The sequence below is a fragment of the Cibotium barometz genome, chromosome 22, assembly GCF_041138505.1.
Source record: "Cibotium barometz isolate CiBa-2024 chromosome 22, ASM4113850v1, whole genome shotgun sequence".
In the NCBI taxonomy this organism is placed as follows: Eukaryota; Viridiplantae; Streptophyta; class Polypodiopsida; order Cyatheales; family Cibotiaceae; genus Cibotium; species Cibotium barometz.
The window spans coordinates 50,364,882-50,391,167 of NC_141067.1; positions in this window are offsets into that span (position 1 = coordinate 50,364,882).

Here is a 26,286-nt window from a genome sequence, read left to right on the forward strand (position 1 = left end):
TTCTGATTTGATTGTGGTTGAGTAGACCTGTCATTCCAACCACGTCCTCCACGGCCTCGAGGGGTAAATCTCCCCCTGCCTCCAAAGCCTCTAGATGAGTAAAAAGCCTGATTCCTTGCATGCTCATCATTGCTCGACGAGGATGCACCACCTGTAAGACTCATACCACCAAGTCCAAGTTTCAATTCTTCCACAATGAGCAATGACACAAGCTCATTAAAGTCTGGCATTCCTCCCAACCTTACTGAGATGGAAGTGTCAAAAGATTTGTATTCTTTGCCTAAACCACGCAATGTGAGAGCAACCAAATCATCATCATCCATTGAAACCAAATGATACTCCTCCACAAAAAAAATTTTGGTTTTTTTTTCTCGCCAGTAATTTCTCGCCAGTAACCAGTCAAGATTATGCTCTAAATCCTTCAAATCTTGTCCAAATTCAATGATTCAACTTGCATTGGCTTCCCAACACATTGCTCCAACATATCCTAGAAGGGTTTGATCAAATTCTTCAAGGTGAATGAGAACCACCAATTTTTGTAGCTCCCTGGTTTGCTTTTTTCTGCATCTGTCAGGTACCACCTCTCACTAAAAGTGCTCTCAATTTGATATAGACAAGGATTAATGCCTTGATTAATAATGCTCTATTTCTGGATAGACTTTCTGCAAACTTGCAAACCTCTGCTAATTGAGTTCAATGAGCTCCAAATTCATGAAATGAGCTGCCCCAAATGTTATCTTGCTCACAATCACAATTTTGCTAAGTACTCCAAGCTTTAAAGCACCAAGATTGATGTTCAAATGAGTAAATTAAACCAAAACTTTGCAAACTATCCAAGAATCTGCACAGAAATGCGCCGCCTGCTCCTGGGGCCTGTAGAGAAGGGGTTTTTCACAATTGAATTGATAGGATGCTTAGCAATGACCTTATCTACCTTGTGCTTGAAGGGTTTGGCTCAATTCTTCCTCTAGCTCCTGCAATCAATCCTCCACGGAGGGTATGTCCACTGTTTTTGTGAAAAACCAGAACCTTTTGCATAAATTCACTTCCACTTGATTTTGTTCAAATCTGTATGCATCAATCTGCTTCAAGATTCTGTATGTTGCTTGTGCCCACTTTGCTAATACAGGTGCAAGCTCAAATACACGTGCCTTTGTGTATACATTTGCCAAGAGTATATTCACTTCAAGCTTTCCATGAAAGCTTAGAGAAAAACCAGAAATTTTATGCTTGCTTTATGCACTTCAATCTTCACTGAACCTGCTCTTTGGCACCTGCAATCCGCTCAAGGGAGTTTTGCTACTCTTACCAGTTAGGCCAAGCTTCAGATCTGTAACCGAGGTGAGCTCCACAGCTTCTCCTTTGCTCCAAGCTCCAATGGCTTCCTTCACAGCTTTTTCTTCTTCTTCCCTCTTCTCTCACTCACTCTCACAACACAGCTAATGAGCTCTTGGCTCTGATACCATGATAAAAAATAGAAGCAGGAGGGAACATACACAAGGGAAGCAAACCCTAATCCATATCCATCAATCATAAAGAAGGAGAGAAGCCATAGTCACCATCTCTCTCACACACACAAAGGGGAACACAACATAGTGTTCTGTCCACACTACAAAGTAAACCTAATGTAATGTCCACACCACACATGACCAGCTGGACGCGGTCATAAACACACCACACGATATCTATCTACCATACTGTCACTCTGTCAGCACCCATGTGCTATCCTCCAGCTGTATACGAGCTTGACATTTCAACAAGAACAAGGTCTTCTCAGGATTTAAAACTAAATAACGTAACTAATCATATCTAGTTGTTTCACAGGAATCCTCCAATCCAGCCTAACCCCATCCGGCCCATGGGTTATTAGCCAACCACCTGACCACTATATTGGTGGGATTCCTTTATAAAGATTTAGTTGTGTTTTTGCCCAGGTACCGAGAAAAATAATTCCCAGCCTCCTAGCCGGCAATTCATGCAAAAATTAAGGTAGGCATACCACATACACACCCAATATGAAATTTCCATTTATAAGAGATTTGACTGGCTTTAAAACAGTCCTTCAATAGAAATCATAATATTTCTGATCATCATTTTCCAAAATTCTGAGTCCATTGTATTACAAAATGTATCCTTTGGACTCCCCCTTGAAGACCAGCTGGTCAATCAACGAGATTCAGTATCAAAATTTAGTTCCCAAAAATCTTTCCTTTTTGTCCATCCAAAATCTTCCTCGACATACACATGGGTAAGCAACCGCGAGCCCGTGCATCACTTGATCAGAACCCTCTAGGATCCTCCTTAGGTGTCCTAGCACTTCACTCAGGGACCGCTTCGTCGGTCCTCACCCATCGTACCGAAAGCGCACCATTTTAACCATATTGAGGCTGGTGATCAAGACCTTGGCAGGCTTTGTTGCAAGCGACATCCCTTGACGGCTCCCCGCCAGCTGTTCCAACAAACCTCCTCTAAGAAAAATATAAGCCAAATGCTTCCTCTAGCATTCTAGTGTAAAACAATCCTTTGAATGAAAAAATAGAGGTTCCAATGCAAGTAAAATTCTAGTTTGAGATCGGTTCCAAAAACCCTTTTTCCATAATTCCCAGTTTCATAATGAGGATCCTTGATCTCTCATGAGGGAAATCTACCCATCATTTTTTCCATTTGTCCAACTAGATTCTTGGTGAGTTTGGTCAAGGAAAAACTAGTTTAGTTTCGGTAGTCTATTCTTTGTATTTAGGAACTAGAATTGGTCACGATGTTTTTGTCTGATTCAGATCGAGAGAAGGACAATTAGGTTTACTGTCCGTCCCTCTCGTAGACTAACCAAAGTCATTAGGTTTACTGTCCATCCCTCTCGTAGACTAACCAAAGTCATTCGGTTTACTGTCCGTCCCTCTCGTAGACTAACCAAAGTCATTTGGTTTAGTTCTACAAGGATTCCCTTCAACTAAACATCTAGATTTGTATAAATATCAATTTAATGATTTCACTAATTAAAATATCCAAAGATATTCCTTCTCCCATATAATTTCTCAACCTTAATTCAGTAGGTAGAATTATGATGGAAATTCCTCTTTTGACACTAAAATTTAATTCAAATCCATATTTTCTTAGATATCATAGAAATTCTCCTTTTTACTAAATATCAATACCTATTTTTTTTTTAATAAACTTGAAATCCCTCTTTTTCTCATTTTAATGAGTGCAATCCAATTATCATGGAAATTCCTCTTTTACCATAAATTAAATCTCTCTAAAATTCTTCTTAAAAAATTACATAAAAATATCCATTAATTTCATTAAGCTAAAAATTCCACTTTTCTCATTGAAATATTTGAATTCCAATATGGTGGGAATTCCTCTTTCATCATTTAAATTTATATATGCAAAAAGATAAATTTAACTAAATTTCTTTCTTAAATTTAAATAAAATCTTCATTAATTCCTTTACACTAGGAATTACACTTTCCTTATTTAAATACTTGAATTCCAATATGATGGAAATTCCTCTTTCATCATTTAAATTCATCTATGTAAAAAGATAAAATTAACTAAATTTTCTCTTGAAATTTAAATAAAAATCTCCATTCAATTCTTTACACTAAGAATTCTACTTTTCTCATTTAAATATTTGAATTCCAATATGGTGGGAATCCCTCTTTCATCATTTAAATTTATCTATGCAAAAAGATAAATTTAACTAAAATCCTTCTTTAATTTTTTAAATAAAATATACATTATTTTAGCATTCCAATTTTTTCTCTTAATTCATTGGAATACATGGATTTCTATTGTCATGGAGATTACTCTTTTAACATAAAAATGAATTACTAGAAATTTCTATTTTTCCTAATTTACTAATTATGCATAAACATAAAAATTAATTTTTTCATGGTTACAATGAGAGTCATTCAATTAATCTAGGATGATTAATCCTAGAATATGGTAGGAAATCTTCTTTTTATATTATAAATGAAAATGATTTATGTGTTAATTTTTCAAAAATCTTGCCATAGCTTTGTTTTGCTATTATTGTGATAATTCTCAAAAATTAGAAAGCATAAAGTTTAGTAATATTCCTATGATTAGAATAACCATTAATTGGATCAATATCCAATTATGGACTTGATTCTTAATTCTTCAATAAATTAAATAGCATAAAAGCATTAAAAAGCCACTTAATTGGCCTCCAATTAGACAAGCATAGAAATTACTTTTAGATTAGAGAATTGCTTCATGAGAAGCTTCATTTGAATTGAGAATAGGTCATAGGAATGACCATTCTTTGGGGGGGGGAGAGAAATGCTTTAAAAACATTATAATTTAAGCATAAATGAAAATTTATGTGTTTTTTCATTACAATACATTAAAGAACTTCAATTGTATTCAAAAGCCATTCAAATTAATGCTTCTCATGATTGAGAGCGGTTGAGAAGAGAAACATTTTTAGATTTAAGAAAAAAAAGACAATAACCCACACTTTACCTCCTAGATTGTTTGATTCTTTGATCAAAGTAGAGGCCCCCAACCAATCAATTGGTTTGGTATGTTGATGAAGTCTCCAAGGAAGATTGAAGAGAGAGAGAAGCTCCAATCTCGTCAATTTGTAGAGAATTTTTAAGGATAATAGAAAATAAGCTTATCTTAGAGTAATACCGACATAGTTTAGTTCACAGATGAGAATACAAAGCAATGAGGGTCTATTTATAGGTGAGGGAGGCCACTAACTGAGTCCAATTGAGTTCTAGAATTTTCCAGCTCAGTTTGGCTGAATTTCGACAAGATTTGGACCAGTTTGGCTCCCTTTTTGATTTGGTTTGATCCAGGAGAGAGGAGAGATAAAAATATCCTATTATTTTTTAGTTTAAAACTCATCCACACATGTGAAATAGGCACCTCCTTGAAGGGCCCCCTTTTCCTTATCAATGTGTCAAAAATGAATGATTACTCTAAAATATCTCATTTTTTTATTAATACTTCATGATTTTTAACTAATAAATCTAGTACTTAGTCAACTCTTCATCTTATGTGGGCATTTACTCATTTTTGGGTATTTTCTTTTATTCTTTGGATTTATCTTGTCCCAACACTTGGATTAATCTTATTGGTCCATAGGAACCTTAATTGGACCATAATAAAAAAATTTCAAAAAATCTAGACCCTTAGGCTAAGGTCTTCTAAATCATTTTTAATTAATTCCAATTGCACCTTGGAAAATCTATTTTGATTTTCTGTTTCAGGGAAACATTTTTTTGATATTTATAGAATTTATTTATCCAAAAATATCCCAATATTGGTTTACCACTCTCGAGAAATTTTTATCTCACTAGGCAAAAACAAGGAAAAATAATATTTTCTTGTATTGAGAAACATAGAATGATTACAAGGGATTGAAGTAGAGGCTTAATGAATATTCAGGCTCTGCTGTGATGAGGAGGAATCTTACATGAAGAGCCTTCAATCTCCTCAAGTTTCTCCTCTTCACCTCTAACAGGATATTTGACAATGGAGAAAACTATAAAGGCAATAGCTTTGACCATTCTCCTGCAACCTTTTGGATAAGAGGAGCATTCTATATTTTTTAATAAAAACCTTTGAAGTTTGTACATACTACACCTCTTTGTAAATGTTTGTCTCTGCACAGAGGAGGTCCCCACCACAGGGACATGGACATACTCCTTGTTATCACAATCAAGATAGAAGGCCCTGTAGTTTCCTCAAATTCATCAAAGTCCTCCTTGATAAATGGCATGGCATGATTAATAATAATTGAGACATCAACTTCTGGATTGAAAATATTCTTGGAAACTGAGAAGAAAGAGGCCTCAATTCCACTTTCAATAAGAAAATCCAACATTCTCTCTGTAGGAGACACCACTACTATCTCAGAAAGACCAGGAGCCTTGCATGATGACTTAAACTTCTTTGATGCCATAGGACCTGCCTTTGGTGACTTTGTAAGCGTTCCACGTGCTTCAGATACACTTAAATTTGATTGGGTATCTAGTATGTAACTTAACTTATCCAATGCACTAAGAGAAGGACTAGAGGGCCTGGTAGGCTTTGTTGGAGAGGGTTTGCTTGTTTTCTTCACTTTCTTGGATGACTTTGTAACTTCTGTACTTTGTAGGAGATATAGAAAGCTGTATCTTTTTTGAAACACTGGATATGGATAAAGATACCCTTGAAGACTGCAAACATTAGATATGGATGGAGATACCCTTGAAGGCTACAAACCAATAGGTTTTTTTGGTGAAGGCTTTGAACCACCCACCGCGGGGATGGTGACCTCGATGAGGCAGGTGTTGCTGATGGAGAAGAAGCCATTCCAGAACGGTGCGATAGCAGAGAGATTCAACTCCTAAAAACCAAGAGGTCGCAGATACATTGGAAAAATAAAATGAGAGAAAATGTTTATATACATCCATACCTTGTATGACATGGAATCACGAAATCCCATGTGGAAGGTACCATTGATGAACAATCCAGTGAGAACGGACCACATGTCACTAGCCATTGGAGACAATGAATAGAATTGTGCCACGTGTCCAACGGTCGGTCACGTATATATAGAGATATGGGACCAAGTTATCCATTTTCGACTTCCATAGACCTCCGTCTTCACGCGCGACCATGATATTCCCACGGGTAGTTTCTACTTGCCTTTGGGTGATCTAGTGCATCCTTCTTGCTTCTGTATAATGGTGTGAAGGGATCGATATCAATGTGCGGTTTTGCCTCTATCGCATTGTCGGTCAACAAGGTAGGTGTGAGTCGACAATGTAGTGGGACCTTCCTTGAGTTTGTATAGAAATTACAATACTACTCGTTTTGTATCTGGCCACCGTCTTCGATCTTTGCTTTTTACATTCCGTACAACGCGATTGTATCCAAAGCATAATGCCATTTTACGCCCTTGCACGCCGTGGACATTCTTCTATATGGGTGACACATCTGGTTCTTTAAACATATTCTTGTTAGCCCCGATAGTCAATAGTGGGTTTGGGAAGAAGGACTCATCAAGTATGCATAGTGTCATTGATAGCACTATCGGATAGTCCATGGGGACTGACATAGGTATAGATTTGATAAAGTTCTCAAGCCACTTCCCACCACAGATACTAGGGCCTTTGATATCCTTACAATTCCTCCCAAGAGGTCCCACAAAGCTGAAGTGCCTACTATTGAAGATATTACACATGAGTATGAAACAAGAAAAGCACTTGACCAAAGAGAGATGCTTTTCGAGATGGAGGATAATTTTTATAAAGAGGAAGTTGAGAGACTTGGTTGTATGAATTATGATAGAATGGGCGAGGTATATGGTCAAATGATTATAATTGTTGCCTTTAACCCTGATGATGTGAGGTCCCTGCCCACCCGCTCTGGGGCTCCTGCCCCGACGGCGGAAGCGGCGTCGGCCTCCCATGCGGGGCGGGGGTCCTGCACACTCAGGGCCTCACCCCCCCACGGATGTCCGGGAGGACGAGAGGCTAGCCCGGGGGGCGGTCCCTACGAGACTGGGCCCGGAAGACTCCCCTCGCCTAAAAGGCACGGGCGATTCCGCCAGGAATGGAGAAAAATCTTTTAACTACTAGGAGATTACTCTAACCAGTCAAGTCTTGACTAAATTAAATTGATCTGACCGAACCTGAAGTCACATGGTCAGATCAAGAAGAGACTTTCACTTGGAATCACCGCCTTTTTCCTCATTTTTGAGGCACAGCCGATGATCCCCTCCCATAGAATAAGGTCTTCTCAGGATTTAAACTGATTAACGTAACTAATTGTATCTAGTTGTTTCTCAGGAATCCTCCCATCTAGCCCATGGGTTAGCCAACCACCCGACCACTGAATTGGTGGGATTCCTTTATAAAGATTTGATTGGGTTTTTGCCCGGGTACCAAGAAAAAGAGTTCCCAGGCCCCCTAGCCGGCGATTCATGCAAAAATCAAATAGGCATACCACATACACAACCAATATGAAATTGCCATTTAACGGATTCGACTGGCTTTAAGACAATCCTTGAATAAAATCATAATATTTTCGATCATCATTTTCCAAAATTCCAAGTCCATTATATTACAAAAATGCATCCTCTGAACTCTCCGTTGAAGACCAGCTGGCTAACCAAACGAGATCTAGTATCAAATTTTTGTTCCCAAAAACCTTTCCTTTTTGTCCATCAGATATCTTCCTCGACGTACGCCTGGGTGTCCTAGCAACCGCGAGCCCGTGCATCGCCTGGTCAGAACCCTCTAGGATCCTCCTTAGGTGTTCTAGCACTTCACTCAGGGAGGACCGCTTCATCGGTCCTCGCCCATCGTACCAGAAGCGCACCATTTTGACCGTACCGAGGCTGGTCAAGACCTTGGCAGGCTTTGCCACGGCGGGCAACGTCCCTTGACGACTCCCCGCCAGCTATTCCAAGAAACCTCCTCTTAGAAAAACATAAGCCAAATGCTTCCTCCAGCATTCTGGCATAAAACAGTCCTTTGAATGAAAAACAAAGTTTTCGATATGCAAGTGAGATTTCAGTTTGAGATCGGTTCCAAAGACCCTTTTTCCAATAATTCTGAGTTTCATATGAGGATCCTTGATCTCTCATGAGGGTAATTTAGTAACTGGAATTGGTCATGAAGTTTTTGTCTAATTCAGTTCGAGAGAAGGACAATTAGGTTTACTGTCCAACCTCACGTAGTCTAACTAAATTCATTCTGTTTAGTTCTACCATGATTCCTTTCAACTAAACATCTAGTTTTTGGGTAAATATCCATTTAGCCAATTCAAATATCCAAGATATTCTTTTTCCCACATAAATTCTCAACCTTAATTCATTAGGTAGAATTATGATGGAAATTCATCTTTTGACATTAGAATTTAATTCAAATCCATCTTTTCTCAAATATCATGGAAATTCATCTTTAACTAAAATATCAATACCTATTTTTTTGAATAAACTTGAAATCCTTCTTTTTCTCATTTCAATGAGTGCAATCCAATTATCATGGGAATTCCTCTTTTCCATAAATTAAATCTATTAAAATTCTTCTTAAAATTACATAAAAATAACCATTAATTTCTTTAAGTTAAAAAATCCACTTTTCTCATCTAAACATTTGAATTTCAATATAGTGGGAATTCCTCTTTTATCATTTAAACTTATCTATGCAAAAAGATAAATTTAACTAAATTTTTCTCTTAAAATTTAAATAAAAATCTCCATTAATTCCTTTGCACTAGGAATTACACTTTCTTCATTTAATTAATTGGATTCCAATATGGTGGGAATTCCTCTTTCATCACATAAAAATTTATCTATACAAAAGAATAAATTTAACTATATTTTCTCTTAAAAATTAAATAAGAATCTTCATTAATTCCTTTTCGCTAGGAATTATACTTTCCTTATTTAAATATTTGAATTTCAATATGGTGGGAATTCCTCTTTGATCATAAAAATTTATCTATACAAAAAGATAAATTTAACTAAAATCTTTCATAAAATATACATTATTTTAGCATTCCAATTTATTTTTCTCTAAATCATTGGAATACATGGATTTCCAATGTCATGGGGATTACTCTTTTAACAAAATTCACTAATTTTATAATTTCCAATGATTCCTCTTTTTTCTAATTTACTAATTATGCATAAACATAAAAATTAATTTCTCCATGATTACAATGAGAATCATTCAATTAATCCAAGATAATAATTCCTAGAATATGGTAGGAAGTCCTCTTTTCATATTATGAATGAAAATGTTTTATGTATTTATTTTACAAACATTTTGCCATAGCTCCGCTGCTATTACTGATAATTCTCAATTTAATTGAAAGAATGAAGTTTATTAATATTGATATGATTAGAATGACCACTAATTGGATCATTATCCAATTATGGATTGATTCATTATTTCTCTATGAAATAAATATCATAAAAGCATTAAAAAGATATTATTTTGACCTCCAATTAGACAAGCATAGAAATTACTTTTGGATTAGAGAAATGCTTCATGAGAAGCTTCATTTGGATTGAGAATAGGTCATAGGAATGACCTTTCTTTGGGGGGAGAGAGAGAAATGCTTAAAAATCATTAAAATTAAGCATAAATAGAAATTTATGTGTTTCTTTATTACAATTCATAAAAGAACTTCAATAGTAATCAAAAGCCATTCAAATTAAAGCTTCTTAAGCTTGAGAGGGGTTGAGAAGAGAAGCATTTGGAGTCTTAATAAGAAAAAGACAATAATCCACACTTTACCTTCTAATTTACTTGATTCTTTAATCACAGTAGAGGCCCCCAACCAATCAATTGGTTTGGTATGTTGTAGGAGTCACCAAGGAAGATTGAAGAGACAGAGAAGCTCCAATCTCTTCAATTTTGTAGAGGTTTTAAGAGGATAATAGAAATTAACCTTAGTTTAGAGTAATACCGGCATAGTTTAGTTCGCAGATAATAATACAAAGGAATAAGGGTCTATTTATAGGAGAGGGAGGCCACTAACTGAGTCCAATTGAGTTCTAAAATTTTTCAGCTTCAGTTTGGCTGAATTTGGATAAGATTTGGACCAGTTTGGCTCCCTTTTTGATTTGGTTTGATCCAGGAGAGATAAAAATATCCTATTATTTTTTAGTTTTAAACTCATCCAAGCATGTGAAGTAGGCGCCTTCTTGAAGGTCTCCATTTTCCTTACACATGAGTCAAAAATGAATGATTACTCCAAAATATCTCATTTTTTTATTAATACTTCATAATTTTTAACTACTAATAAACATAGTACTTGGTCAACTCTTCATCTTATGTGGGCATTATCTTACACCTGATATTGAATATTACTTGAGCATTTCACCTGAGGACAAAGTGATGTTAGAGAAGACAGATATTGAAATATCTAACGTTGTAATATTTTGTTGCATGAGGTAAGCATCATTCTTTAGCCAGAGTTTTATCCTTTTCTCTCCTTTTGCCATACTTAATACTGTGTTTGATTATAGGGCATACATTTCTACAATGCCCACAGAGATTTCAAGTAGCACATTTGTGGTTGATCCTCTAATATCAAGTGATATCAAGTGATATCTTTTCAAAGACAAGATCAAATATTGAAGTTTTTTTAAGGGCATATGACAGCCTGAGAAACTATTATATATTCATCCCATATAATGAAAGGTAGTTATTTTTATTAGTTTTAAGGTAGTGTTTTTTAATAGTTTTTAATTCATAACTCATGTGAGTAGATATTTTCTTACTATTGTTTTATTTGCAATCCACCATTGGAGTCTTATACTCATTGATGTTTTCGATAGAGAGGTTACTTTCATGAACTCCTTAGCTGGTATCCATGGTCAATGTGCAAAATGTAAGTATCTCTTTTCATCAACTACCATATTTTCTCTTTCCATCAACTATCACAATTTTGTTACAAACATTGCATCTATTTGATATGCTCTTTATATGCTTGCAAAATTGTATTAGCATATTTAGAGAAAAATCATGAAGATCTTGCAGATCCAAAGAAGCCATTCAAGTATCTTCAACAAGAGGTATTAGCATATTTATATGCTTGCAAAATTGTATTAGCATATTTAGAGAAAAATCATGAAGATCTTGCAGATCCAAAGAAGCCATTCAAGTATCTTCAACAAGAGGTATTGAGAATTTAGTTTGGATGTTTCTTTGTTTGAAGATGGATTTCTTCTAATTACACTATTATTTCAGGTTTCAATCTGAGGTTACTAGTTATGGATGGAGGGTGATTGCAAATGCTTGCAGGAGGACAATAGATTTTAAGTTGTTAAAACAAAAAGTAAATGTAAGAAAACTAGAGAATCATTTGCATTACTCTTAATGTATTTGTACATTATTGTCTTAGAACTCCACTTTTTTTGGCAGTGCAATAAATACCTTGAATCTTATATTTGCTGGATAAGAGAGAGATGTATTACGATAACGTTGGACAAAGCAATTGCACCTGTAGATCCTAACTCCCCTCCTCTAGGAGATCAGGCTCAGAGAAAAGGAAAGGAGAAGAAGCTAAAAAGGCATAAAGGCAAAGGCAAGGGTTTGCCAATGCATTCTCCTTTAAAATTTGAGAAGATGCAAAAAGACTCAAAGAAAACCATTGCAAAGAAGTCCTCTGCAAAGAAGACATCTCAACCAAAGAGGACATCACAAAAGAAATCTCATGCAAAGAAGCCCTCTGCTCAGAAGCTCAGAAGCCCTTCAACTTCGGTGCTGATCCTACTCAAGGACAAGAGGAAGCAAAGTCTGGGAGTCCAAAAATACCAAGTGAAGCCTAAGAGCAAGCAAAGTCTGGGAGCCCAAATAAGCAAAGTGAAGATCAAGAGCAGGCAAAGTCTAGGAGCCCGTGAAGATCAAGAGCAGGCGAAGTCTGGGATCCCAAATAAACAAAGAGAAGATCAAGAGCATTAGAATATTTTGTAGCTTCACACATACGCAGTGACATTTTATCCACTGAGAGGTAACATTAACCTCCTTTCTTTCAGCATGTGGAATAACCTGCAACTCAAACCTAAATGACATGTAATCTATATCAAAATCCAAAAAGGTTCCCATATACCCAACTTAAGTTTGTATCTCCTATAATCGCAACCCATAATAAGAGATTGTTGAGAGATATTGTAAGACAAAGCCAGGGATTGAGGACATGCATTGCACCTTATGTAGCCACCCTTATGGTCATACTCTCTAGATTTCCAAAATAGTCCTGTAATGTTATCCAAATAATCTGCTTGGAAGTTTCTACTTAGCCACCATGATGCCTTTGTTCTCTATAACTCTGTGTCTTTGAAGCAAGGTACAAAGACATGTAGAGGAACGAACCATGATAGCCGTATCCTCCTCAAGATCCTTCACGGAGTCATGGCCTTTTGAATATCCTAGGATATTCTATGTTTGAAGCTTTGCATCGTCGCTTCATCTGGAATGTCCCAATTAAGAGAAGAAAGGCTTGGCACTATTAAATCCTCAATTTTCCCATACACACCTGTTTTTGGGGGGATAACATACTGTGTGTAGTATACAAAAAGATTACCCTTATTAAAAAAAAGCCACATTCTGGTCACCATACATGAGCTCTGCAAATTCTTTGTGAATGGCTTGGAAAGTACCACTGAAGCTCTCCACAAGCTGCCACTAAAAACTTGTTTAGGGAAAGATATCTAAAGAAATCGGAAGTTAAAACTTGTATTAAAAGAAAAAATATATTTGTAAAATTGAGCTACAACTTATAATGTGCTTGCACAGGAATATGTTGAGTTGGAGGTACGTATATATCCTTTCCCATGTAAACATGTTGGATTTGAGCAAACGAGCCTTCAGATGTAACCTTGAAAGCAACAATATGTTCCTTCCAATGGTATTTTGTATCCTCTTGCATGAGGGCAACATAGTAACCTAGTTGTTTACAGTGAAACTCTTGGGTTCCCAAGTTCCATCATCCCTTTTGTTATGTATGACAGAAGAGTTTAATGTGGCACACTCTCTTTGGCTCTTTTCTTAATCATGAGATTAGTAAAGGGTCCTTTTTAAGGCATTTTTGGCTCTAATGGATTAAACTCCCCACAATGTTTCTGTACTTCCTGTACATAGTGGGATCCTCCAACACATAACCTGCATCCGCACTAAGCTTGTCATTTTGATCTAATGGCACCGAGATTGACTTACAATAAGCCATCCCATACTTGGCCAACATGTCCAATACATACTGTCTCTGTGCAGCCAAATACCCTTAGGTGTCCAAATGACCTCAATTGCCAAAAAGTAGCGCAGATCTCCCAAATCCTTCATCTCAAACTTCCTTTTGAGAAGAAGACTTTTCACATACTCAATATCATCCAAGTTGTCACCCCCAAACAATAAGATCATCCACATAGATGGTGATGTGATCACAATATCCTTATCACTCTTGCGCACATACAAAGAGTGATTTGCATCTGCCATATGAAAAACAATAGTGACAAGATACTCAACAATCTTGTCATGCCATGCTCGTGGAGCCTGCTTTAGCCTATACAAAGCCTTATGAAGCTTACATACATACTCCGGGTGACCTGTATCCTCAAAACTAGGTGGCTGATCCATATACATTTCTTCTTGCAAGTCACCATGTAAGAATAAATTTTTTACATCCATCTAATGTAAAAACTAGCCTTTAGCCACACTGCAATCACAACTCTCACAGTTGCCATCTTTGCAACTAGGAAAAATGTCTTCTCTTAATCAATCCCATGTGTCTACGCATATCCTTTGGCTACCAATCTAGCCTTGTACGTGCTTATGCTACCATCACTGTTATGTTTCACCTTATACACCCACTTACACCAATAGCTTTCTTGCCTTCAGGCAATGGCACCAAATCCCAAGTCTCATTTCCATACAATGCATCCACCTCCTCATCCATAGCTTTCTCTCAACACACATTTCTGATAGCCTCATCACAAAACATGTGGGTTCTACAACTTGCATAATGTTTGACATATAAGCATAGTGATGTGCCACATAACCATCATAAGTCAACCTTTGCACAGAGTTTTTGACTCTTCCATATATTCATGACTTTGCATTCATGGCTTCCATAGCCTTATTCACACTAGGTGTCCTCATTGCTGGAATTCCCAAGCTTGTCATTAAGGCTTATCTCCGAGCCACTAGACTCTCCATCAACAAGAGAATGCCCTGTAGAAATATCAGGCATACCAAGGGGCTCAACCACTTTCTCTTTGCCTTTATGTGATGTACCAACTATATCTCCAGGGCTGGTATTATGACACAGCTTGCCACTCCATGGTCTATCAATAGAACCACTGGATGAGGACTCACTTGGTCCAATCAATGACTGTGATTGCTGACTTGCATTCTATGTAACCACGTTTCCACTTACATCAGCCCCAACAACATCTTTTTCAACAGCATACTAGCTACTCATCTCATCAAATACAACATCCCTGGATACCCTTGATTCACGTGTAGTAGGATTATAGCATCTATATCCCTTTTGCTCAAACACACATTTTTTTACCTGTGGATCAATCTTAGTATGCACTAATCTGGCACATGCACATATGCAATACATCCAAAAACTTTCAAGTGAGACAAATCAGGTTTCTTGCCAGTAAACTTCTCCTCTGGCATTACATCATGTATGGTTGCACAGTGGGAGTCCTGTTCATGATATAAACTATTGTAGACACAGACTCAGTCCAATAACTATGTGGCATATTCTTCTCTACCACCATCAATGCTTGTGCTATATGTGCAATGTGCCTATTTTTCTGCTCAGCAACTCCATTTTGTAGTGGAGTGTATCTACATGTAAATTCTAAAAATGAGTGAAAACTTCATTCTTCTCCTTCATGGAATACACCCACACTTTCCTCGTGTGGTCATCAATGAATGTTATGTAGTACCTTTAGCCCCCTATAGACATAGTCTTCATAGGATCCCATATATCTGAATGCATAACATCTAGTACATTCCTGCTCACATTTCTGTCATGTGAAAATACATTCTCTTTGTTTGCTTTCCAAATTGACATGCTTCACATACTTTCTGCATACCTTTAACCTTAAACTTAGGCAGCCCTGTCACAATTCTCTTAGTCTACATAGACTTCATTCTTTGTACATTTACGTGCCCAATTCTACTATGCCAAATGTTTGTATCTGCAACAACTCCTAAACCATTTGTAAACATTGTAACACTCACTTCAAGCATGTTTACATTCAATGTAAACATTCTGCCCACTCTGTTGCCTTTTGCAACCAACGTGCACTTATCTTTAAAGTCTTCTACATAATAGCCATCAGGGTTAAACCGGACTTGCAAACCCTGCTCAATCATCTGGCCAACTGAAACCAGATTCTTTTTAGAGTTCGGAACATGAAGTACATCTACAAGGTACTTCACCTTACCATCCTACATAGACAATGGCACATCTCCAACATGGGCAATCGAATGAGCAATGTCATTCTTGTTTAAACAAAACCTGGTCTTTCAAGTCTCTTTTTTTCCTTGAACCACTCACCATGACTTGTCATGTGGTTTGAAGCACCTAAATCACCATACCATACATTATCCTTACATGTTGCTACATCATTTCCAGACACAACATTAACTACATGTTGCATAATAAACAAAACCTCTCATTATCCTCATTATTTCTGCTAGAGGACGCATAATTATCTTGTTGCACTTTTCCATTTCTCATGTCACTCTGCTTCTTATAGCAATCTACTTGCACATGTTCAGGCTTACCACCACAATAAAAATAGCCTCGTGTATCATTATGCTACCTTTGCCAATTACCACGACCTCTTTGACTCCCCCTACCTCTAAACTGGCCTCTTCCACCTTTGTGTTATTGTTGTGAATCCTGGGACTATTGTGTTGCTACTGACCATAATTTGGATTACTTTTTTGGCCATCACCTTGGCCACGTACACGACCTCTATCTCTTCCTCTACCTAAACTTATGTAGAAGGCCTGCTACTAGTGTAAACTATTTTTGTTTTGTGAAGACTGTTGATCTTCACCCAAATTTCTCTTTTAATGATCAGCATTGACACCAAATCTATGAAGTTGGAAATGTTCTCTCGAGTTTGAATAGACACCTTGAAAGCCTTGTATTTGTTAAGATATCGAGCTCATCTAGTGAGGCGGTGGACACTGATGACCCGCCTGGGGGATAGGCCGCCCCACACTTACACCATTGGATTGGTTGGTGAGATCATGGGTGATATGCGGCTAGTGGGATGATAGGCTGTGTGACAGCCATTCTAGAGACTGGCATAGTTATAGCGCCAGCTCATTTAGTTTGGTTCACACTATAGAGAACCCTAGTATGTATTTGGTTGAGTACCTTTTCATATTGTGTGTACTCTTATCTTTGTATATGGCGTGTTGAATGTTGTGTGAAGAAGAAGAAGATTTTCAGCCTCTCACCTTGTGTGTTCTCTTTTAGGGTTTTGTGAGTGTGTGTGTGCTTGCAAGAGCTCAAGCTCTCTTCTGCCCTGCATCTTTTCATTGCATCTTTTCATGGTATCAGAGCTTGGTTCATGCTAAGGGCTGAGCTACAAGCAAGAGAAGCATGGGAAGTGGTACGAGGGTAAGAGCTTCAACTACTCTTCCCTATTTGTGTTGGCGACTACACCCTTGTCAGGAGCTCTACGGGGGGCACCGGCAAATGATCTCTGATTGAGGAGCTTTCTTCGTGGGAGTAAAGCTATAGGGAAACTATTTTGTCCTATCAGACAAATTTTTTTGGGCCAAAAACGCGTTTTTGGGCACATGAGGACCTATGTTTTTCAGAAAGTAAGTGATTTCGAGCACTGTGGTCGAGCACTGTGGGGGTAAGTCATCATTTCTATGCAGAACTCTGTTTTAAGAACTGCAGGAAGACAGATTGGTTACAGTGTAGACATTGTGTGTGCTGGAAGGAGGTCAACAGCTGCCATTGGTGGGTGTATGTATGCACATTGAGTTCACTGGTTGTGACATTTGAGTGTAGTATAGTATCGCTGCAGAAAATACAACAGTTTGTGCAAGGAAAGTGTGCATATACTTCATAAAGGAGAAGGGTGACGTGTTCACTCATTTTTAAAATTTCAAAGTTATGGTTGAAAAGCAAACAGGGAAATATATAAAGTGCCTAAGGTCAGATGGAGGGGGGAGAGTACTTCTCCCCAATGAGTTCTCTGAATTTTTGAAGAAGAATGGTATTCGGAGACAGTTTACATGCAGATACACTCCGTAGCAAAACGGAGTTGCTGAGTGGAAAAATAGGCACATTGCTGAGATTGCGCGAGCATTGATGGGAGAGAAGAATATGCCGCATAGCTATTGGGGTGAGGCTATTTCTACAGCAGTTTACATCATGAACAGGACTCCAACTATAGCCATACATGATGTAACTCCCAGAGGAGTGTTTTACTAGTAGAAAACCTGATTTGTCTCATCTGAAAGTATTTGGATGCATTGCATATGTGCATCCAAAGACTTTCAGATGAGACAAATTAGGTTTACTAGTAGAAAACCTGATTTGTCTCATTTGAAAGTCTTTGGATGCATTGCATATGTGCATGTGCCAGATGAACCGAGAACTAAGCTAGATCCAAAAGCTAAAAAATATGTATTTATTGAGTATTCCCTTGAGCAAAAGGGATACAGGTGTTATAACCCTGCTACACGTGAGTTGAGGGTAAGCAGGGATGTTGTTTTTGATGAGATGAGCAGCTGGTATGCTGAAAAAGAAGCTGTTGGGGGGGCTGATGTGAGTGCAAATGTGGTTGCACAAAATGCAAGTCAGCAATCACAGTCTTTGAGTGGACAAGGAGAGCCCTCATCTAGTGGTTCAATTTGATAGACCATGGAGTGGAAGGCTGCGTCATAGTACTAGTCCTACAAATGTGATTAGTACATCACATAAAGGTAAAGAGAAAGTGGTTAAGCCCCTTAGTATGCCTGACATTTTTGCAAGGCATTCTCATGTTGATGGAGAGTCTAGTTTCTCAGAGATGAGCCTTGATGTGAGGATCTTAGGATACGAGCTATGAGAACACCTGGTGTAAAGAAGGCTATGGAAGCCATGAATGCAAAGCTGCAAAGATCTGGGAGAGTGAAGAATTCTGTGCAGAGGTTTACCTATGATGGTTATGTGGCTGTAGGTTGTAGAGCCCACATGCATTGATGAGGCTGTTGGAAATGTGTGTTGAGAGAAAGCTATGGATGAGGAGATGGATGCACTATATGGAAAGGAGACTTGGGATTTAGTCCAATTTCCTGAAGGCAAGAAAGCCATTGGATGCAAGTGGGTGTACAAAGTAAAACATAACAGTGAAGGAAGCATAAGCAAGTGTACAAGGCTAGATTGGTAGCCAAAGGATATGCGCAAACATATGGCATTGATTATGAGGAAACTTTCAGTCCAGTTTCCAAGATGGCAACATTGAGAGTTGTGATATCAGTGGCTACGTCAAAGCAATGGTCTTTACATCTGATGGATGTAAAGAATGCATTCTTGCATTCTTGCATGGGGATTTGGAGGAAGAGGTGTATATGCTGCAGCCACCTGGTTATGAGGATGTGAGTCACCCTGAGCATGTTTGCAGGTTGAAGAAAGCCTTGTATGGCTTAAAACAAACATCAAGAGCATGGTCTGACAAGATTTTTGAATATCTTGTCACTATTGGCTTTCATGTAGCCAATGCAGATTTCTCGCTGTATGTGAGACACAGTGATAGAGGGGTTGTGCTTGTTGTCATCTATGTAGATGACTTGATCATTACGGGAGACCATGATGCAAAGATCTTTGATGTAAAGATCTTGCTTAGACAGAAGTTTGAGATGATCCAGTGGAGCTCAGATATTTCTTGGGCATTGAGGTGATTAGGTCACCACATGGTATTGGATTACTGCAGAGATAGTATGGCTTGGACATGTCCAAGTATGGTATGACAGGCTGTAAGCCTATCTCAGTGCCATTGGATCAGAATGGCAAGTTGAGTGTAGATTCAACAGAGATTTTGGAGGATCCTACGATATATAGGCGCATAGTAGGAAGCTTGATCTAATGACGATCACCAGGCCATATTTGAGCTATGCTGTTGGGTTGGTGAGTCAGTTTATGCAGGTTCCTTGGAAGCTCTGCATTTGGATGCATTGAGACGCATATTGAGGTATGTGAGATCTACTTTGCATTGTGGACTATTTTATGAAACTGGGACAGAGATATGTGTACATGGGTACATAGATCTTGATTGGGCTAGTATCTCAGATAGGAGATCTACTAGTGGCTTCATGTTTTCTTTGGGGAGTGCTGCTGTGACTTGGAGCAGTAAGAAGCAGCCTACAGTTGCTCTATCCACCCACCAATACTACAGAGGCTGAGAACAGAGGTGCTGCTATGGCAGCATGTGAGGTAGCTTGGTTGAGAAAGCTACTTGCAGATTTGGGTCTATCAGTGGTGGATAGACAAGTTGTCATTTTCTGTGACAACATTAGCAGTATACAGTTGGCTAGGAACCTAGTTTTTCATGCTCACATGAAGCATATAGAGGTCCACTACCATTTTGTCATAGAGAAGGTTTTGGCGACAGGAGACGTTGACCTTGTTTATGTCAGCACACTGGATGCTGCTGACATCTTCACCAAAGCATTGGGTACAGAGAAGCTCCGCAGATTCAGGGCTTCCCTTGGTGTACATGAGATGGAGTTGAGCTCAAGGGGGAGTGTTGAGATATTGAGCTCATATAGTGGTTGGTGAGATCATGGGTGATATGCGGCTAGTGGGATGATAGGCTGTGTGACAGCCATTCTAGACACTGGCATAGTTATAGCGCCAGCTCATTTAGGAATTTGCATAACCCTTGATTTCCTGAACATACTCATGTATACTCCGATTCCTTCGTGTTACACTGTGAATCTGTTGCTTTAGTTGTATCTTCCTTGCACCAGTGTCTGTCTCATACATTCGGCACAATATACCCCATGCTTCTTTCGGTGTATCTGCATCTTGGATGTGAATAAGCAAGGCATCTGTTACACATATTGAAAAATAATGCAACACCTTCGAAGACCGCTCTACCCATTGCTTGTGAGCCACCAACTGAGCATTATTTGGTTGAGGAGGTAGGTATGGCTTCGGGTCTTCATCCGAGACGAGACTCCATAAACCTTTGCCTTTCAAAAAACTCTTCATTCGAAACTTCCACACTTGAAAGTTAGTGCGGTCAAGCTTCTCTCCAACAATCTGTATCGGACCATCTCCCATTGTTGCAAAAATATAGTAGATGTACCCCTTTGACAAGTTGTATGCCGGACCTGTAAAGCTTCAAATCTCTCCAAATCACATCAAATGCTTGCAAATTGTGTGCATTAACATCCCACAATGATGCATCAACAATGTACGCTCGATCAGGTTCACACTATAGAGAACCCTAGTATGTATTTGGTTGAGTACCTTTTCATATTGTGTGTACTCTTATCTTTGTATATATGGTGTGTTGAGTGTTGTGTGAAGAAGAAGAATATTTTCAGCCTCTCACCTTGTGTGTTCTCTTTTAGGGTTTTGTGAGTGTGTGTGTGCATGCAAGAGCTCAAGCTCTCTTCTCCCCTGTATCTTTTCAGTATTGTGGCCCGAGACCACATCGACACACTTCCACCTTATCATCATCATACAAAAACACCAATTGATGTAAGGGATTCCACAATGCCCTTGATCTTCAAGGCATAATCATTCACAAACATATTTTTCTTCTCCACAGTATGAAGCTGATTCTTCAACTGAATCTTTTGTGCCTTGGTGTTGGTTTCATACAATTTCACACCAAGGTGTCCCATGCCTGCTTAGGTAACTTGGCATCCTGTATATGCCCAATCATGGTGTCTTGTATAATAATAGAAAGCCAATACATGAATTTCCTTACTCCTTGATTCCAATCTTTTATTACTTTTACATCTGAGCAGTTGGATTAATCTCCGGTATCTCTGGTGCCTCCTCATGTTCACCTTCCAGTAACCTTTTCCCATTAGGAAATTTGTCACTATAAACCTCCAAGCATGGAAGTTGTTCTTGTCAAGCTTCTCTGCAACAATTTGGTTTATTCCATCATTCAACATCTTGTCTGCAATGCATATTTACCAAAAATAGTACTCTTGTTTGACCTGCACAAACTATTGTATTCTCTCCTATAGAGCGGTACTATACTGCACCCAAACTGTCACAACCAGTGACCTCAATTTGCATACATACACCCAATGGTAGCTTTGAAACCTCTTGCAGTACACACAATGTCTACACAACCAATCACCCTTCCTGTCGTTTCAAAAATAGAGTTCTGCAGAGAATCGAAACTTACTCGTAGTGCCCATGAACGCTTGCGAACTGAAAAACAGAGGTCTAGTTGTAGAATCTCTGGCAAAGATATATCAGTGCTAGCTACCAGACCCGCGAGGGATGTAAATGTCGATCGATCATGTAGGCGCCTCATGATTGTCAACTCATGTTGAGATTGACATCTCAAAAAATTTGGCTTGCTGCTCTTCCACCCAATCAGACACTTCCTTCCAGATTTTATGTTGTTCCTATCAAGTGACCATGTGCTGCTTCCCTCTCTTATCCGAGGTCAATTTCTTTGCCTTCTCCAGAGTCTTGGGGTGATTGGATCTTGTCACCACCATGGCTGATGATTCAACCACCTATGTGGTCGGTCACGGTACTTCTTGTTCATCCAGAGCTTGGACTTCCATGGCATTTATTGCCGGTGGGCCAGATGCAAAAGCATGGGCTCCCTCTACTTCTACCCTATGCTTCCTCTAGATTTCACAGACCGCCGACTTCTGGTGGCCTTGCCCATGGCAATAAAAACATGTGAAGCTAGTGCTTTGAGCATCGGAACTATCCCTGGGAGGGAAGTTTCTACGTGGGCAGAACAATACGGATCCAGTGAAGCCATTAGTTGGGCGGGTTGGACCACAACAAGATCTGGGATCACCGGTTGGCGGAGGAGCTCTCCTGCCACTGTAGCAGTAGGCTTCGGTTTTATGTGTGGCCATTCTGCAAATGGCACACCAGAGATTCAAGGTGCACTCTTCATCTTCGTGTCCATGATTGTTGCAACACCTCACACACCAAGTGCCTGACCGGACGGTTGGAGGAGACTTTGCACTTTCTAGTGTCATATGAGCCACGCAGCCATTTCCTTGGCTATCTTTCCTACCTTCTTGCTCTTTGACCATGCCTTGATCACACCTTGCGATCTTCCTCCTCCTCCTCCGATTCCTCACTTGCCATGGAATCATCAAAATCATCTTGTCTGAGGATCCGGATGAGTATTTCTTAGACTTTCGTTTACTCTTGGACTTGCCTTTGCCTTTGACAGAGCCTACTAGCACACGTTCTACTCTCAGAGCGAAGTCAATGAGAGCTGCTCCATAGTTATGGTAGTTAGGTCGACACTAGAGCAACGGAGCATTTGAGTTGCTTGCTAAGACCCTTTCATGAAATAAGAGTTTAGGATTTCTTCCGCGCAGGCCAATTGGCGGCATCCAACCGATGAAGAAGCTTTCAAAATTTAGTAGCATAATCTTCCACTGTCACGATTTTCTGGTTCATTACATAGTTTATCTAGCACATGCATGAATTTCTTGTCTTCCCTGAGAACCAATTGAAGGAAGGCATCACGGATGGAATCATAAGTGGGGAAATGGTGGTACTGTGACATGAAAAATTGATATCTTTCATTTTCTATTTTGTGCATATTTTGATGGTTTCTCAATGGTAATAAGGTGGAAGCTTGTCCAAGAAGATTGCGGCGCCCACAATGGAATAACGGCGTGGTGATGCGGCGGCTTGGCGGCTACCTTGATAACAACATTCTATCTTCAAATATAATGGTTTTACTTGATTTAGGGTGCACACATTGTAAATGCCACAAGTATGCTTGATAAATACTTTGGTATGGTAGATAGGCTAGTGATGTGAAAAATAAAAGTGGGCCTTCATGCTCACATGGATTTTTATTGTATTATTAATATGGTATTCACCATAAGGCTACAAGTTGGGGAGTGTGGAAGGCATGTGGAGGAGTGTGTGTAGGTGCATAATTGGGAAAGATTCTTCTAGAATGCCTACATGGAAGAGGAGAATTCCACCATGTGTAAGTGGGATCTCCATCTACATGCCACTTAGACTTGGCTATTATCTCATCACACTTTCAAAGTCAAAAAGTCTTCAATTTAATAATCAATAGAAGACTTAGCCTAAGAGGATAATTGATGGTAACATCTACCCTTATGTCACTGAAGGGTTGAAGATTTTTATGTTGTAATTTGTAACAATGGAAGAGAGGGTGATTCTCCACCTATAAAAGGAGCCCTCCTCTCCCTTTCAAATCAATGAATGAGCCTCCTCATTGAGCATTTTGTGTCATTGCCATTCTCTTATCTTCAAACCCTTATTTCAAACACTCTCTTTACATGTGAATGTCTCATTTAGCATTAGCTCCTCATGCTCAGCCCAATTTTGGACCTCTTTGATGATTCATGTGATAAGTGGGATAAGGAGTTATTATCTTGGCGGGCCTGTGACTTCTCAAGGTAGCCCTTGGCTAATTGCCGCCCTCCTTTGGAGGTACCAATGGTTTTAGCAGTAATGAGCATGTGGAAAGACTTTGGGGACCATAGGTAGCCCTTGCCTTATTGCCGCCCTCCTTTGGAGGTACCAATGGTTTTAGCGATAATGAGCATGTGGAAAGACTTTGGGAACCATAGGTAAATCTTTACGATTGTCCACTGAGCAATGTTAACCCTTACCCTCTAGCTTGAATCATGAAGGAGATGAGAGGCAAGAGGCTATGTGAAGATTGAGGTTTCATGCAAAGAGAGGGAAGTGCAGTTTTTTGTGGTCCAATACCCAAATTTCAACTGGTAATTACTCATCACTCGGGTGTTGGTTTTCTAAAATTGATCATATGTCTAGGAAGCTCTTTATATGTTCTTTCCAATCATGTAACTAATTTCTTAATCCTTTACTTCATTGATGATCAGAATTTCTCCCAAAGTTGCTAACTTTTAGCAGTTTTATAGTCTTGTAGTAAAATGCTCATAACTTTTCACTCCGTTGCCCGTTTTTGAAAGTTTTTATATAGGCGTGAAGCTCTCTTCAAGCTCTATGCACATATGTAATCCTCTTTTTTACAGTCTATATGGATTTAAAACTGCAATTCTCTGTGTATCTCTATTTTTATAAACTTTAGGTCATTCTTTCTTCTTAATAATGATTAATTCCTCTTAATCTCTTATCAAAAGGCCAATCCCATGTGTCTTATCCTCTTGTAAGTGATTTTAATATTCATTTGCTTTAATATGTTCCGACCAAATCGTCCAATTCGAACGGATGAACCTTACCAATATTCCCCGTATGTTTCCGTTCACATAATCCTGAGTCGGAAGATTTTCTTCCAACAAAGAATCGCCCTTTTGTTTGGAGCTGCAAGACTGGCAGAAATTCTTGCTTCTCTGGAGCCTTTTATCTTTCCTTCCATGAATTATAATCTCACCTTTGATGTGTATATCTTTATCGTAACCTAGGGAGAGAAAGGGAGGTGAGGAGGCTATGAGGTTTCATACAAGTGTGTTTTGATTCTAAGAAGTGACCGAAGTCCAAACCCCAACTTCGTGTCACATCTTTTAGTGGAGACGGCGGGCAGGTTTTACTTAGAATTATTCTATTTTAACCTCAAGCCTCCCGCATGGCTAAAGAAAAGTTATTTTGAAAAAAGTAAATTTCCCTTGTTACTACTCATCTTTTGGTGCAAGATGTTCAACATTCCGGTGTTCCAAGGATCGGAAGGAGAAGACCCGGGGAGTTATCTCCGAGAGTTTAACCGAGCATGCCACTTGACGGGTTGGTCTATGAAGGAGAGGGTAGAAATACTTCCAGATTTCTTGGAGGGTGTGGCCTTAACTTGGCATGAGGCTTTGCCAGAGGAGTCCAAGAATGATTGGGAAAGGTTGACAAAAGCAATGAAGGAGAGATTTGGGACAGTGGAGTCACCAAATGATTTACTATTGCAATTGGATCAAATTTTTCAAAAGGAAGGAGAGTCAGTTTCTGCCTTTTCAGTGAGGTATGAAGCCTTATTCATCAAATATCAACAAGCTGCTTTACATGTTGTTGCTTCTTCTTCTTCACCTTCTATGGAAGATTCAAAGAGTTCTTTAGCAATGGAGCACCTTAAGATGAGCAAGTTTATCAGGGATTTGGATCCCCGCTTGCATGGAAAAGTTCTTAGCAAAGATCCCACTAATTTTAAAGAGGCTCTTCGTATTGCTTTGAAGAGGGAGGCCACTCAGTCATATTGAGTCCACATTCCAATCTTCTCCGAGTGTGCCAACCCCACCACAAGTAGAGATAGCCTCAACATCTCAGGTACAAGCTCCATCCTTGGATCATAACATTGCACAACTTATGGCAGAATTTGCTGATTTGAAGTTACACTTAGTCAATGCAAGGCCACCTAGGGTTCCACGAGATGAGGATAAACCTAGGGATAGAAGTAGTGTCACATGCTATGAATGTCAAGAGAAGGGGCACTATCGCACTGAGTGTCCAAAATTGAGGAAAAGAGAGGATAAAAGTTTAGCACTTTTAGAGGAAACATGCTCAGAAGAAGAAGAGGAAACATTGATGCCATTAATGGCAAAAAGGGGTCGTAAAACTAGAAGCCAGGAAGAGGAAGAACAAGAAGATAAATCT